Below are 14,404 nucleotides of genomic sequence, written 5' to 3'. Positions count from 1 at the left end.
CAGGAAATAGGGGAGGTATGGTTTCTGTCCCAAGTGTCTTCCCCTCCTTTGCTGACACGTTTGGTAAACCCCCACTCACCCCTTCCTGCTCTGCCATCTGCTGTTGCAGATCTCAACTCACCAGATGCTTCCTTTGTTTCAGCCCAGGCCACTTTGTGCCTCATTAAGGCCTCATTAAGGCTGCTTGGCTCAGCCTGCTGGATGGTGGCCAATCAAGAAAGGCTACTACAGAGCTTATTTGGGTAAGTTTTAGAAAGAGTTACAAACCTCTTTCACTGCAATAGTTATAATAAATCTAACATGGGTAAGTTGTTTGAATTATACTAATGATTTATTTGATATCTTACATAACATATTTAACTCTTTCCTATAAAAAATAAGACTTTAATATGTTTAACTAAAGCCTTCAAATGTTAGCCTATGGAGCTAATGCTCTAAAAAGAGGACAAACAAATTTGGCAGCCTTTGCCTCACCAGGGCTTATAAAACATATTTTATAACATCTATGTGTATATTTACACTGCAACCAACCCTTGGGGTACCTAGGGCAGACGTTATGTGAACTATATGTACACATAATGTAATTTAGGATTTTGGAAGTATTTTTAATTCCAAAATCAAATTTGGGATTAATCTTATTTTAAAAGCAGCCAACAAGGCAAAAATGACACCAGACACCACATCAGTGTACCACTGGGGGCCCTAACTCCACTGGGGTCCCTAAATCTACATGCCATACCATATATTAGAGACTTACCGGTAGGTTGTCCGAGCCAAATTATAATTACACCTAATTTGCATATACCTTCTAAACAGAGCTCCTGTCCTGGGCCTAGTTTGCATAGTCAGTAACCACCAGTATCAATCAGAAAATGGGGGTGCTCAGAGCCAAATAGATGATTTTCGCACACTGTGCTTCTAACACAGTGTATCCTTATTATATAAATAATGCACTGACCCCGAAGGGCCAGAGAGGCATTCCAACCATGACCATCCAGGAACAAATGCTGTGTGACTGCCATCCACACTACAGGCTGACTCTTAAAACCATTTTCAGGTATGGCGCCAAGGCTAATCCCTTAGACTGAGCCACAGAGAAGGATACACCTGCTATGCTGTCAGTATAGTCTTAGGTAGAAATGTCAAGAATCTCTAAAAACCATTTACCATGATTGAGCTCTTCATTATCATTACCATGTTCATAATGGTACTAAATTTGCTTTGTTTCATCTGCCGAATCATCACAGCTCATTCTCTCCATGCAAGATTACCTTTACTCGCAGCATAGCTCTTTGAGTTCATGCCACTTGGTACACCCAACCGTATAATATATTGCTCTAAAGAACAAGAAACAGTATTTAATAGGACCCGGGGTCCTTGCTTAGAACTCGATTGCTTGTGAGATCTGACCACTTAGTTTGAGCCTGTTTGTCTCTTATATAGTAAATTTATTTTCTGTGTTGTCACCCTATGACTGCTGAGGTTGTTGTAAAAATCCATTTCCACAACACCCTTCCATAAGCACTCATTGTTAATACCATGTAACCTAGCCCACCTCCTTACCCACCATTAATCAAATACACATATATTGTATCTTATAACAACTTACCATGAGCTTCCAAGTTGAAATCCTTTTGTTCTGTTTAGTAAGCCTTCTGTGCCTATAATTGGACTAATGTTGCTATTATGTTGTTGAGAGGAGAGTATGCCTCTTTAAAGCATTTAATAACCTGTGAGTTCAACACTGACAAGTTTTGCTAAAACAACCTATAAGTTAGCCATTAATCCAGCAACTCATTGCTATGTAGCAACCGTTGATAACAAAATTGATTTCCTAACTTACTGCTGTGAAGTAGCAATAATTGATGACTAAACTGGTAACCCCCATGTTGCTTCATCATATACGCCTTCTAGGCCAGCCTGGCAGGGCTCTATGAGAGCCTCTCAGTGTAGTGCAGCTTGTCTGCTTTGAGTGAAAGCAGAACACACACCTTTAGGAGAGAAAAGGATAGCGGGAAAGGTGGTGGGTATTGGTTAAGAATGACAGTCATAGTATTTTTCTACATTTGGGTCTGAGAAAAGAGGTTATGCCATGTATGAATCACCCCTGTGCCCCGGCGAAGCAGCTGAAAGCAGAGGTAGATGATTCAGTGGCCAGATATAATATAAAATTAAAGATGGGTAAAAAGTATACTAGAGGTGGGGGTTTTCCACTTTGAGGTTTTAAGTGACATCATAGACAGCAAAAGCTTCACTCTTGTTGTCTATTTGTTGTCACTCAGAACCCCCTGGGTGAAAAGCCTCCCCATAAATCACTGCTACCTATCTTTAATTCTATATGTTATTGTGATGGAGCATATGCTATTTCAAAAAAAAAATTTAAAAAACAGCAAAAGAATTTGGAGGATATACTGCAGTGTTAATATTAATACACATTAATAAGTGAACATTGTAGAGAAAAAAATAAAAACAAATGGTAAGCGACAAAGAACTAGAGAGTGTGGGAGAAAGAGAGAGACTGGCATTAATTTGCAGAATCCTCCTAACATGCAGATTGTGTGGCATTTTCTACTTTGTATAAGTATGTGAGTAATGCAGTTGTAATGCTTTTTTGACATAATAACAAATGTTTTTTCACTTATTGGTCTTAAAGTGTGAAATAAAACAATAGTGCTAAGCTCATCTTTTTTTTAGAGACCGAAGAGAAATTATTACATATTGCGGCTCATGTTTGTGGAACTAATCTAAAGAGTATTCTGTTGGAAGGGGAAAGACGCTCACCAATAATCTTGCAATGTTTAAGTTGCTTTGCAAGGTGTGTTTTTTGAGAACACGTTAAGAGCAAGGAGAACTCTCGTATTCGTCGACATTGTTAAATTATTGATGGTCCCAGTACTTTATAATTTTGATTCAGACAGACACAGGAGTTTCCATCTAAATGGGAACTATAAGCTGTGAGGGAACACTTCATTTGGTTTTCCACACACATATTTTGCCAGGGAAAGTCTGGTGAAGTCTGCGAGAGGAAAAGAGTGGGAATGGAGGAAAAATGAGTGATTCAATTTACGTATACTGAATTCTGTGTTGATTCCCTTTTGTCCCTTGGTAAAAAGTATGTAGAATTGTGGTCCTGCTGTAATATGGAATTGCTGTACTGTTGGTATCAGTAATGAGAACGGGATTACAATTGCAGTGTTACCACACCCAAAGTGTAAAGTTGCGAGATACCAAGTTAATGTATGCAACTAGCTGCTGTAGTCAGAATCACAAATCTTTCCAGTGCCTTAAAACGTTTCATTCCAATTGCACAGACTAAGAACACATCACATCACACATCACGTTGTAATCTAGTGTAGATCGCAGCACATCTTCCCCCTTTAATTCGAAAACAAATATCTCCCCGCTAATGTCAGAAAAATAGATGCAACTAAAATACAATGATCAATAAAACTAATCATCCACATGCAACTTGTAAACCCTATTCGCACTGCGACATACCTATAGCTGAATTCAAGACATCACAAAATCCTGAAACATTCTTTATAGAAGATCTTCTTTGCGTCATTCCACTTGAACCATCTTTGACCCTTGCATCGTGAGACACACAGGTCCTCTGCATAGACATATTTGTCTTGCTCCAACACTTACAATCCTCCAAACTCGCAACACTTTTCATCACCTGAATTACCCTCGTAGGAGTAGAGAAACAAGCTCCATCCTTGACATAAGGCAATGTTACTCTAACCAAATCACACACAGCAACATTCAATTTTCTTTCAAACTTGCTTTCATACCACTCTTGAGCAGATTGATGTTTCAAACCTCTTATCACAAATGAGTTCTCAAGACAGACCCTTATTCATCATTCAAGGTCTATTCAACTTAGACGGAGCCTCAATGGAGGTACAAACAGAGGAGAACATGTTTCCGCCAGGCCTATTAGGGGGTTGCATACCGCCAATGATACCACTGCAGTCCAACCACCATGCATCAGGAGGTGGAAACAGGCACAATAAAGGAAGACACTTACCTCCACGGAGCCCTATATGTCCAGAGCCGCTATGGAACCACAACTAGACGTCCTCCCACTGCTCCTACTTTCAGAAAGACAATTTAATCTTCACCAGCGAGGACGACAACAACCATAAGTACAAACACTCACCTGTTACGTTGGTAAAATGTATATATTTGTACAGTTACATAATATACCATCGTGAGGGGGGTGTGAAGGGCTACACTTACACATAACAGCATACTCACATACTGCATCAAGGACACCCACACATACACATCACCCACACTTCAGCCAGCACACACACCACACGTCATTACCACACATATACGCATGGAAACACAGCGCAGATCCTGGCTCACAGATTTCCATACAACATACAAACTTGTAACAACCATACAACAACTGCACAAATACACATACATGTCACACACTCACACCCAACACTGGCCAGGGACTGGACACACATGCAACACACATATACATCCAAGTGTAATGGAATAAACATAACACGACCATCAAACAACTCAGCAATCAACACACACATCACACACACACACATTACAACACAGCTAGTATGCCAGGCACAATACACGCAGACACAGTCAAAACACATAAAGAGCCACATCACAACAAGAACAGCAGAGCAGACATGGGAACAGAAAAACCATACATGGAAGGAGGCCGTATGGGGCATATCTCATGTTGAACAAGGCTTTCCAAAACATGCCCACACGAACAGGCCCCATTTAGATCTTATGGACAAGCAACACCAACAACAAATGTAATGTAATGCACAGTCACACATATGGGTGAAGGGCAAACACCATACAAGACACCAGCCTGCTCTGAGGGACACACACCTAAATAGTCACCTGCACGCAAAAGCAAAGCAAACTTGCACAACTCAACACACTCCATAGCTGCACTGACAACACTCCAGAACACATACCACATGTACACAATAGCCACATCAGGGGACAAGCTTTACACCATACAGAACCACAATGCACATCACTACAACAAACACATATCACTACAAACACAACACAATACCGTGACACCAACATTTCAGCTACATACACATACCTATCACACAACACACACACTACCCCAGGGGACAAGAGCACTGCACACAAACTCACAGACTGCTAAAACAAAACATGAAGCAGCAAGCAGCACACACCCCAAAATACTGGCACATATCCAATGTCAGCCAGGAACAACCGAATCCTATGAAAGGAAATGCAGGACAAAGATGTAACCAATACAACCTATAACTAGTTGGCTTTATTATTCAAAAAGTGCTAAAAATATGAAAGTCCAAGGCCGTTGGCCAGTCCATAAGTCTACGTTTTTGCACCAAAGGCACCATATGGTGACCTAACTTGACTCCTGACTGCCATGTAACCTTCACAGTTGGTGGTATCAAGGGGGCAGAGAGCTCAAGTATTGGGGGTGGTCGGGGAGGGGGGAGTTGAGCTTGGGCTTGGGACGGGTAGGTTTTGGCTTTGGTTTGGGAGAGAGGGAACCTTCTTGGGAGGGGTGGACCTCATCTTGTTGGGTGGAGCTGCATGGGTGCTGGCAGGTAGTAGGGAAGTACTTGGAGGTAGAAGGGATGGCCTTGGGGAAAGAAATGGTTGTTTTGGGGGTTTCACGCGGGACGAGTAGTAAAAAGGTCATGGTTAGAAAGGAAAACTTTTTTAGACACACAGGGACGATCATCAGAAGGGGGTTTGGAGGGTGAGGGAGTGGTTGTCTGACATGTAAGTGGGGTTGTCTTGGGTGTGTGTTTGTAGGAGGTTGGTTGTGTGTGGGATGTATGTCTGTTGAGTGGGTGTGTGAGAGAGTTTATGGGTCTTGGGCTGAGGGGGTGGAGGTGCTGAGGTATGCTGTGGTGGGTGGATGGCTGTGTGTTGGGGTGGTGACTGCAAGTATGGTGGATGTACTGCATGTAGGCATGTCAGTGGTTGTGAAGTCTGTAGGTGTGGTGACTGAGGTAGATGTCTGTGGGTCTGCTGGGGTGTTGTCTGTGAGTGGGATAGGTGTGGTTACTGGATCAGTGAATGTTAGTGTAGTGTCCGCAGGTATGCCAGGTGTTGTGTCAGTGATGCTGGGGGTGGTGGGATGTCTGGAAAGTTTTCACTCTTGCTGTGTCTGCAGATGGATGTTGTTTGTGTGCGTATTAGCGGTGTGTCTTGTGGTGCTTATGTTTGTGTGCGCTTCCCTTGTCTGGTGAGGTCAATTCATGCAAGTCTGTGTGCTTTGGCTGGGTCAGGGGAGGGAGGATTTGGACTGGGAAGAGGAAGGTGGAGGGGAGACAGTAGACAAGGCGTGACTGGCTGCCATCAGTGTGGAGGCCAGAGCCTGAAGCCATCTCTGTAGGCCAGCTATTGCACCATGAATGCCCTCCAGGAACACAGTCAAGTTTCCGTGAGGGCCACCATTGTGGACGGACCGCTGTTGCTGGTGGAAGGCCTCTTAACCTACACACAGCCAGGACTTCCGGAATGATCCAACCACCGTGAAAACCATGGCAGAAACGAACAACATAAAAGGAAGCACCCACCTTCTGGAACACATGCAAGTCTGTAGGCGGCATGGCACGTGAATTGCAAGTATTTCCAATGCTCCTGCTGCCCATTGACATCCAGGACCAGTGACGCCAACGTAGACACCAGCCGTAAGTACCCCAGTCTAGCACACACTGGAGGGAAGGACATTAGTACACACACACGCACAAACGCACAGTCACCATACATACATGTGCAGGGAAAGCCAGGACAAGCAATGTAGTACCACCACCAACTGTACCATTGTAGAAAAATATTATTGAAAATAACAAATATGTTATGACAATAACTATATACTAAATGACACAAGGGCCATTGCATCAGTGTCCAAATGTCCTGGGCACACTGGGGATGTGAGGACTGCCTTACTTGACTCCTGACTGCAATTTGCAGACCTCCACAGGGCAGGGGCATCAATGGGGCATGCAGGCTACTCAGGGATGAAGGGGTGATCAGGGTTTGTATGAGGTTCCTTCCTCTTCTTATTAGGCTTCCCCCCTTACTGTCCTGCTTTCGGGGGATGCCTTAGCCTTGCTTCTCTTTCCCGCCTTCTTAGGTGGCATGGCGGTTGAGGCCACCATAACAGGGGACCCAGATGGAGGGCTAAAAGGGATGGAGGTGTGAGGGGCAGGTGTGCCTGGTGTGGCAGCATTGCAGACTGCTGACTGCGGGGCATGGCTGAGCCGAGAGAAGGACAGGGAGGTGGAAGTCAGGGCACTGGGAAGGCTAGCAGGGCATTTGGTGGGAACAGGGACTGGACTAGGGGACAGGAACAGGGAAAACTCATGCAGGAATCTTTTCTTAGGTGCAGCGGGTAGGTCATGGGTAAGGTGTTTGGGAGTGGAGGGAGAGGGGATGGTTGACAGTCGTGTACGTGGATGTGGTCTGGGTGCTGGTGCGTGGGTGTATGATATGTGTGTGCTGGGTGTGTGTTGGGTGGATGAGTGTGGGCTTAAGGGGTACTGGCAAGAGGAGTGGAGGAGACACAGGGAGATGGCAGGGGGTTGTGTGAGTGAATTGTGGGGTGGTGTGTGCAGGTAGGGTGGTTGTGCTGAATGTGGTTGTGTTGACTGTTGTGGTGAATGGGGTGCTTGTATGGGAGTCTGCTGTTGAGGTGATGGTGGCAGTGATAACACATGTGCCTGGACATGGGACTGATGATGTGGTGTCTGCAGGTGTGAGTGGTGATGTGACTGTGAGGGGGGAGGAGGTGGGGGAGTCAGGGTAGGGAGTGGATATTGTTATGTGTATGTCTGAATGGTGGATGTGTGCATGGCGGTGGCAGCATTTGTGGTGCATGTGAATGTCCTTGCGCTCTGGGTCTGTTGGAGCGGATGCATGTTGGCATAAAAATGTGCTTTGGATGGGAAATGGGAGAGGGATGTGCGAGTGGGAACAAGTAGTTGGAGGTGGGATGGAAGAAGAAGGAACACTGGCTGCCGTCAATGAGGAGGCCAGAGTCTGAAACGATCTCTGAAGTGCAGAGAGGGCACCGTGAATGCCTTCCAGGAACATATTGGAATGTTGCATCTGGGATTCTATTCCCTGGATGGCATTCATGATGGTTGTCTGCCGAACAGAGATGGGCCTAAGGAGGTGAATAGCTTCCTCATTGAGGGCAGCAGGGGTGACTGGGGCAGGGGCAGGGGTGCCTGGGACGAAGGAGATGCCCACCATCCTGGGTGAGTGGGCATGGGCAACTGAGTGGGAACCTACAGGGAGGGCAGTGCTGGTAATGGGGGTGGCGAAAAAGGATGGTGCAGGCATAGGGCCTGAAGGTTCTGCTACCACCAGGGAGTCACCATTGGGAAGAATCAGATGATGGTGTAGATGTGGGATGCGGCTTTCCTACTCGCTGGTGCCCATTCTCCTTCACCAGATGATGCTGTTGCACAAAAAGACAGAGGAGGAGAGGGAGGGAGTGTGGGACAGTGAGAGACGGGGGAGAAAGAGAAACAGGGACCACACACAAGTCACTACAACATACTCTAGTGCCATGTCATTACATGCCATGCCTTCACACACACATGCCACTGCAATGACAGCCCATGCGTGCCACCTCAGTCATGCACATGAGTTTCACTCATGCTGACACACAATGGGGGTCATTCCGACTCCCGCCGGCGGCGGTAACCGCACGCCCGGCGGGAGCCGCCGAATGACCGCACCGCGGTCAAATGACCGCGGCGGCCATTCTGGCTTTCCCGCTGGGCTGGCGGGCGACCGCCAAAAGGCCGCCCGCCAGCCCAGCGGGAAAGCGCCTTCAACGAGGAAGCCGGCTCCGAATGGAGCCGGCGGAGTTGAAGGCGTGCGACGGGTGCAGTGGCACCCATCGCGATTTTCAGTGTCTGCGTAGCAGACACTGAAAATCTTTGTGGGCCCCCAGGGGCCCCACGACACCCGTTCCCGCCAGCAAGGTTCTGGCGGTCAAAACCGCCAGAACCAGGCTGGCGGGAAGGGGGTCGGAATCCCTATGGCGGCGCTGCTTGCAGCGCCGCCATGGAGGATTCCTCAGTCCAGGGGAAAACCGGAGGGAAGCCGCCGGTTTCCCTTTTCTGACCGCGGCTTTACCGCCGCGGTCAGAATTGGCCTGGATGCACCGCCAGCCTGTTGGCGGTGCATCCGCGGTCCCCGGCCCTGGCGGTCATACGGAATGACCCCCAATGTATCTTGTACAGGATGAAAGCCATACCCTCAACACATGCCTGACCCACCCCTTTGGCTCATGGCTCTATAAGATCACTAGACCCAAATGTAATACTTTACAGGCGTTTGGAGGCATACTTGCACAGCCACATAACCCAAGCACATATAGCTGTATGATGTGAAATCTCAGACTTCGCAGACTGCACATACACCACATGCCAGCAGAGAGGGATATAGCTCCAGCAACACTGATTGGATAGTTGGGAGTACAGTGTGTGTGAACTCCAGAAGCAGGCACCCTGTCCACATATGAGACCATGGTCATGTACTACACAGTTGCACTGTCATCGATGCCACTTAGCAGTGAAGTCAACCTCAACTCAAATCCTGCACAGCATATGAACACTTGTATGTAGCACATCCGGCCTCTTTATTTCCCAAGCCTAGTCTGACAGTAGCTACCTAGCACACATTTCACAGCCTTCACACACTGCACAAGCTGCACCTATCACTCACCACATAACCTAAGTATGAATGTGAACTCACCCCCATGTGGCTGCTTTGCTGCCCTCATGCGGCGCTCATCCACCTTAAGGTAGGCTACTGCCAAAATGTGGGACAGAAGGGGGGTCAGGGTCTGACAGGCACCCCTCCCTCATTGGGAGGACATCCCCAGCTGGGCCTCACCGGTCTTCCTCGTCTAGCGACTCAGGTCCTCCTGCCACTTCCTGCAGTGGGTGCTCCGCCGGTCATAGACCCGCAGGGTTCGCACTTGCTTGGCAATGGCACACCAGATCCCCTTCTTCTCATGGACGCTCACCTGCATGGATGACACGAAGAAAAGGAGACAGTCATGTAGCGTGGCATCTTAGGGACTGCATTGGACACAACCCATCCTCTGAAAACACGCACATTTCAACCTTCCAGTTGTCCTCACAGCCCTCAGCCAGGTCCTTCCACAAGTCATTTATCCTCATCCCAAGGCCACCATCCACATTCATACCACTCACGGACAGTACAATCATAGTGCACTCACCTGCTGCCCTGGTGCCCCATACAACTGGGCATATCGGGGTAGGACACCCTCCACAAGCTTCTCAAGTTCTTCCTGTGAAAAGGCTGTGGCATCTTGGTTACCAGTGGCAGAACACAGCAGCACACGCAGTTAAGGTCTTCTCAGCACGAGTGCCAGGAGTCAAGAGTACATGAGCACATGAAATGGTAGTCACGGCCGCCGTGGACATCACCGTCACTGCCGGCGGTGATCGGCATTGGCTCATGTCTCCCATAGGCAACCATGTTAACCAATGAGAAGTTGCATGGTGGTAGCGACCGCCTACCGCCATGACGTCTTACGGTAGTGGGATTCCCTCACTTCCCTCTGTCCTGTGCATGCAGGACAGGCGACTGCCATTTTACTTCTTCAATGTGTACAGAGGGGGTTAATGAGGTGTTGCGTGGATGTTAAATAGTGACCTGTGCACAGCTCCACTCCATCCACACAGTCCTTTATGCACATAATGATTGCCACTCCCTCCTATTCCCAGGTACGGTGGAAGAATGAAGGTGAGGAATGCTACTGTCTACAGGCCCCTGATCGATCTTGCCACCCTTGAAGATGGGCACGTCATCCAGTGCTATTGGGTCAACCGTCAGACCATCATGGAGATTGTGAGGCTGTTTGAGCCGGATCTGCGGCCTGGTATTTGTCATCCCAATGCCATCACACCCACAGTACAGGTGTTGGCAGTCCTCTACTTCCTTGCCTCAGGGTCCCTTCAAATACCAGTGGGCTGGGCTGAAAGAATGTCCCAGCCCATGTTCAGTAACATCTTGAAGAACGTCCTATGAGCCCTACTCAAACATATTGGCAGCTATATCAGGTTCCCCCAATGTGACGATCTGCCCACTGTGAAAGCAGTCTTCTACGCTCTAGCACATGTGCCACATGTGATTGGGGCTATTGATGGGACCGACATTGTCCTGGTGCCACCCAGGAGGAGTGAACATGTGTTTAGGAACCGTAAAAACTTCTACTCAACCAATGTTCAGGTGGTATGTCTTGCATGCCTCTATATCACTCATGTTACTGCCCGATTCCCAGGGTCAGTGCATGATACCTACATACTGTGGAATAGCAGCATCCCACAACTGATGGCACCACTGCAAAGGGTATGTGTCTGGCTCATCGGTATGCATTGTGTCATATGTGTGCCTCTGTATACTGCACACTCTACACCACCTTCCAGATTTATCTACAGTTTTCAATATGCCTAATACCTCTGTGCACACATGTGACTCTGGTTATCCCAACCTGCCATTGCTACTGACACCTCTCAGGCATCCGACTACAGCTGCAGAAAACCATTTCAATGAGGCCCATGGTAGGACCTGATGGGTATTAGAATGCAACTTTGGAGTGCTGACAGCCGGATTAAGATGCCTGCACCTTACTGGAGGGGCCCTACTGTACAAACCAGCAAAAGTGTGCCAGATCATTGTAGCGCGCTGAATGTTACACAATTTGGCTCTCAAACGTCACATCCCGTTACTGGATGCTGAGGAGGGTGCAGCTGTGGCAGTGGCTGATGAAAGGGACATGGGGAGTGATGGGGAGGAGGATGACGAGGATGCAGCTGATTCCAGAGCAGAGCTGATACAACAATAGTTCCACTAACATACAGGTAAGTGTCAAAGCCATATGTAACCAGTAGCAATGTGTGCCACTTTCAGGGCTGCTACCAGGGTTGCATGCTCAATGTGGGTTTAGGGTGAACCCATTACTTTAGGTGTGGTGCTGTTAACCGTATTACAGAATGTGTAAATGATTCCTCCCCCTTCTGGCACTGTCCCGTACATTGTTAGGTCAAAGGTCTTCCTATTACATATGTAATGGTTGTATATTTTGTACTCATTTGTTTTATTTTTTTAATCTGTTTATTGCATTTATGACATAAACAAAAACGCATACAACTGAGATACTTATAAGAGATAGGAGCAGAGTGGGAAATGAGAATAGATAGGAGGGAGGTATGAAGATAATAGTTTGCTTGATAAATGGCCGCAGGTCTGATGATTGGTGGTCCGACATAGGTGGTACGGCTACCGTGGGGGGGGTACGCATAAGAGGCGAACAGGGTGTAAGGTATTAATTTCGAGCAGGGTATGTTTGTCATAGGAGGAGTGTACCTCTGTGGATATAGCTTTGCAGCGGTATATCTAGGGTATGTGTTTATATACTTATCATCTGTGTTCAAATTAGGGTTCAGATCTAAGTAGTTGCACGTGGAAAATATGTCGGTTGTGATTTCTCGGGTGATTATTGTTCCAGCAGGCTAGGGGGGTCGTGTATCGTCTTTTTCCTGTAGTTGATCCGCGAAGGAGTCCCATATGTCGGCACCCTTGATTACCACCCCTATGTCGCGTAATGTATGCAATATCTGTATTTCTGCATTGACCCATCGCTGTACATCAGTTATCCTGTGGCGGGAGTCTGGGGCACTAGGTGACTTCCACTGCTTGGCGATGAGTCGTTTGAGGATACCAAATGCTTGGTCTGCGCATCTATGTTTTTGTTTATCTTTGCTACGTCTGTGTCGGATACCCAATAGGCAGGACTCAGGGGTAGGTGCTAGGGGTATTCCCAGCCATGTTGTGGTTTGTTGTGTGATGTCGTGCCATACGCGGAGTAGCGGTGGGCAGTTCCAGGTCATGTGTAAGAAATCAGCTTCCGTATTACCACATTTTGGGCAATCAGGACTAGCTTGGGGGTACATACGGTGGATTCGGTGTGGAGTCAGGTATGTCTGGTGTAGGTAGTTGAGCTGGGTATATCTGAAACGGGCATTGCGCGATATCTCGCGCGTGGTTGTGAGGGCCATGGACCATGTTGGTGCTGTAAATTGTGTGCGTAGTGCTTTTCCCATTTGTTCTTGGCTTGTGATTGTACTTCTTCTGGGTTGGCTCGCAGTGCGTTGTGGATCCATGAGATTCGTGCTGGTGTGCCGGTGTCTGAGAGCAGTTCGTGTAGAATAGGTGATGATTGTGTGTTCCCTGATGCTGTGTCCCCATGCGTTACGTATTAAAGATTGTAGTGCGCCGTACATAATAAAACCGCCCTGTCCCAGAGTATACGTCGTCGAAAGTACCTCATAGGAGATGAATTGGCCCTCTGCGAATAATTCTCCCACTAACCAGAGACCTTTGGTGGCCCAGTCGGTGAGACACACCCGGCCATGTAGTTTATGTATGCCTGGGATGGCGAGTAATGGGGTCTTGGGCGAGTATGGTGGTTTTCCAGGTCCCCTGTTCACGTAGCGCCGCCACACCCTATCAGCCACTTTTAACAGGATATTACTGTGCCGCGGAGGGCCACACGCCCTATGAGCCATTCCAGTGTGTTTAAGCCACCCAGTTGTGTGCTCACAGTGTGGCTTTCAGAATGAGTAGGGTCTTGTAGCCAAATTAGGATCCAGTGCAGCTGAGCAGCTGCGTAGTAAAGTACAAATTGTGGTACTCCTATCCCGCCTCTGTCCAGTGGTAGACAGATCTTAGCCAAGGCCACACAACTACGTCCAGTGCTCCATATCAAATCTATCAACAGCTTGTTCAACTGTGCAAAAAAAGTGCTAGGGAGCCATAATGGTAGGGCAGCGAAAAAATATAGTAGTCGAGGGAGTACAATCATTTTGATTAATGCCACTCTACCCATAGGTGATAGTGGTAGTGCACACCAGAAGGGCAACAGTCCTTTTATTGATCTAATCGTCCGGTCTAAGTTGCCCTCCTTAAGGTCAGATTCGTCATGATATATGTGCACCCCTAGATATTTAAAAGTGCTATAAGTCCATTGTAATTTATGCTCGGTGAGTATGTGGGTCTGTGTGTCGGGTAGTCGGCGCATGGGGAATAGACATGATTTAGCCCAATTTACGCGTAAGCCGGATATGTCTCCAAAAGAATTCAATAATTGCAGCAGGTTTGGCAGGGATTCGGAGTAGGTATATTAATGCATTGTCTGCGTATAGGGAGACTATGCTGTGTTCCATGCCATCCGGTATGCCCCATCTTGTGGCTTCATTACGCAATTTAGCCGCGAGGGGTTCTATGGCTAGTGCGAACAGAAGTGGTGATAGGGGGCATCCCTGGCGTGTGCCTCTACAGATCTTGAATT

Source organism: Pleurodeles waltl, chromosome 2_2 (genome assembly GCF_031143425.1).
Source record: "Pleurodeles waltl isolate 20211129_DDA chromosome 2_2, aPleWal1.hap1.20221129, whole genome shotgun sequence".
Classification (NCBI taxonomy): domain Eukaryota; kingdom Metazoa; phylum Chordata; class Amphibia; order Caudata; family Salamandridae; genus Pleurodeles; species Pleurodeles waltl.
The sequence above is the reverse complement of the archived record's forward strand: the minus strand, read 5'-3'. Positions refer to the sequence as shown.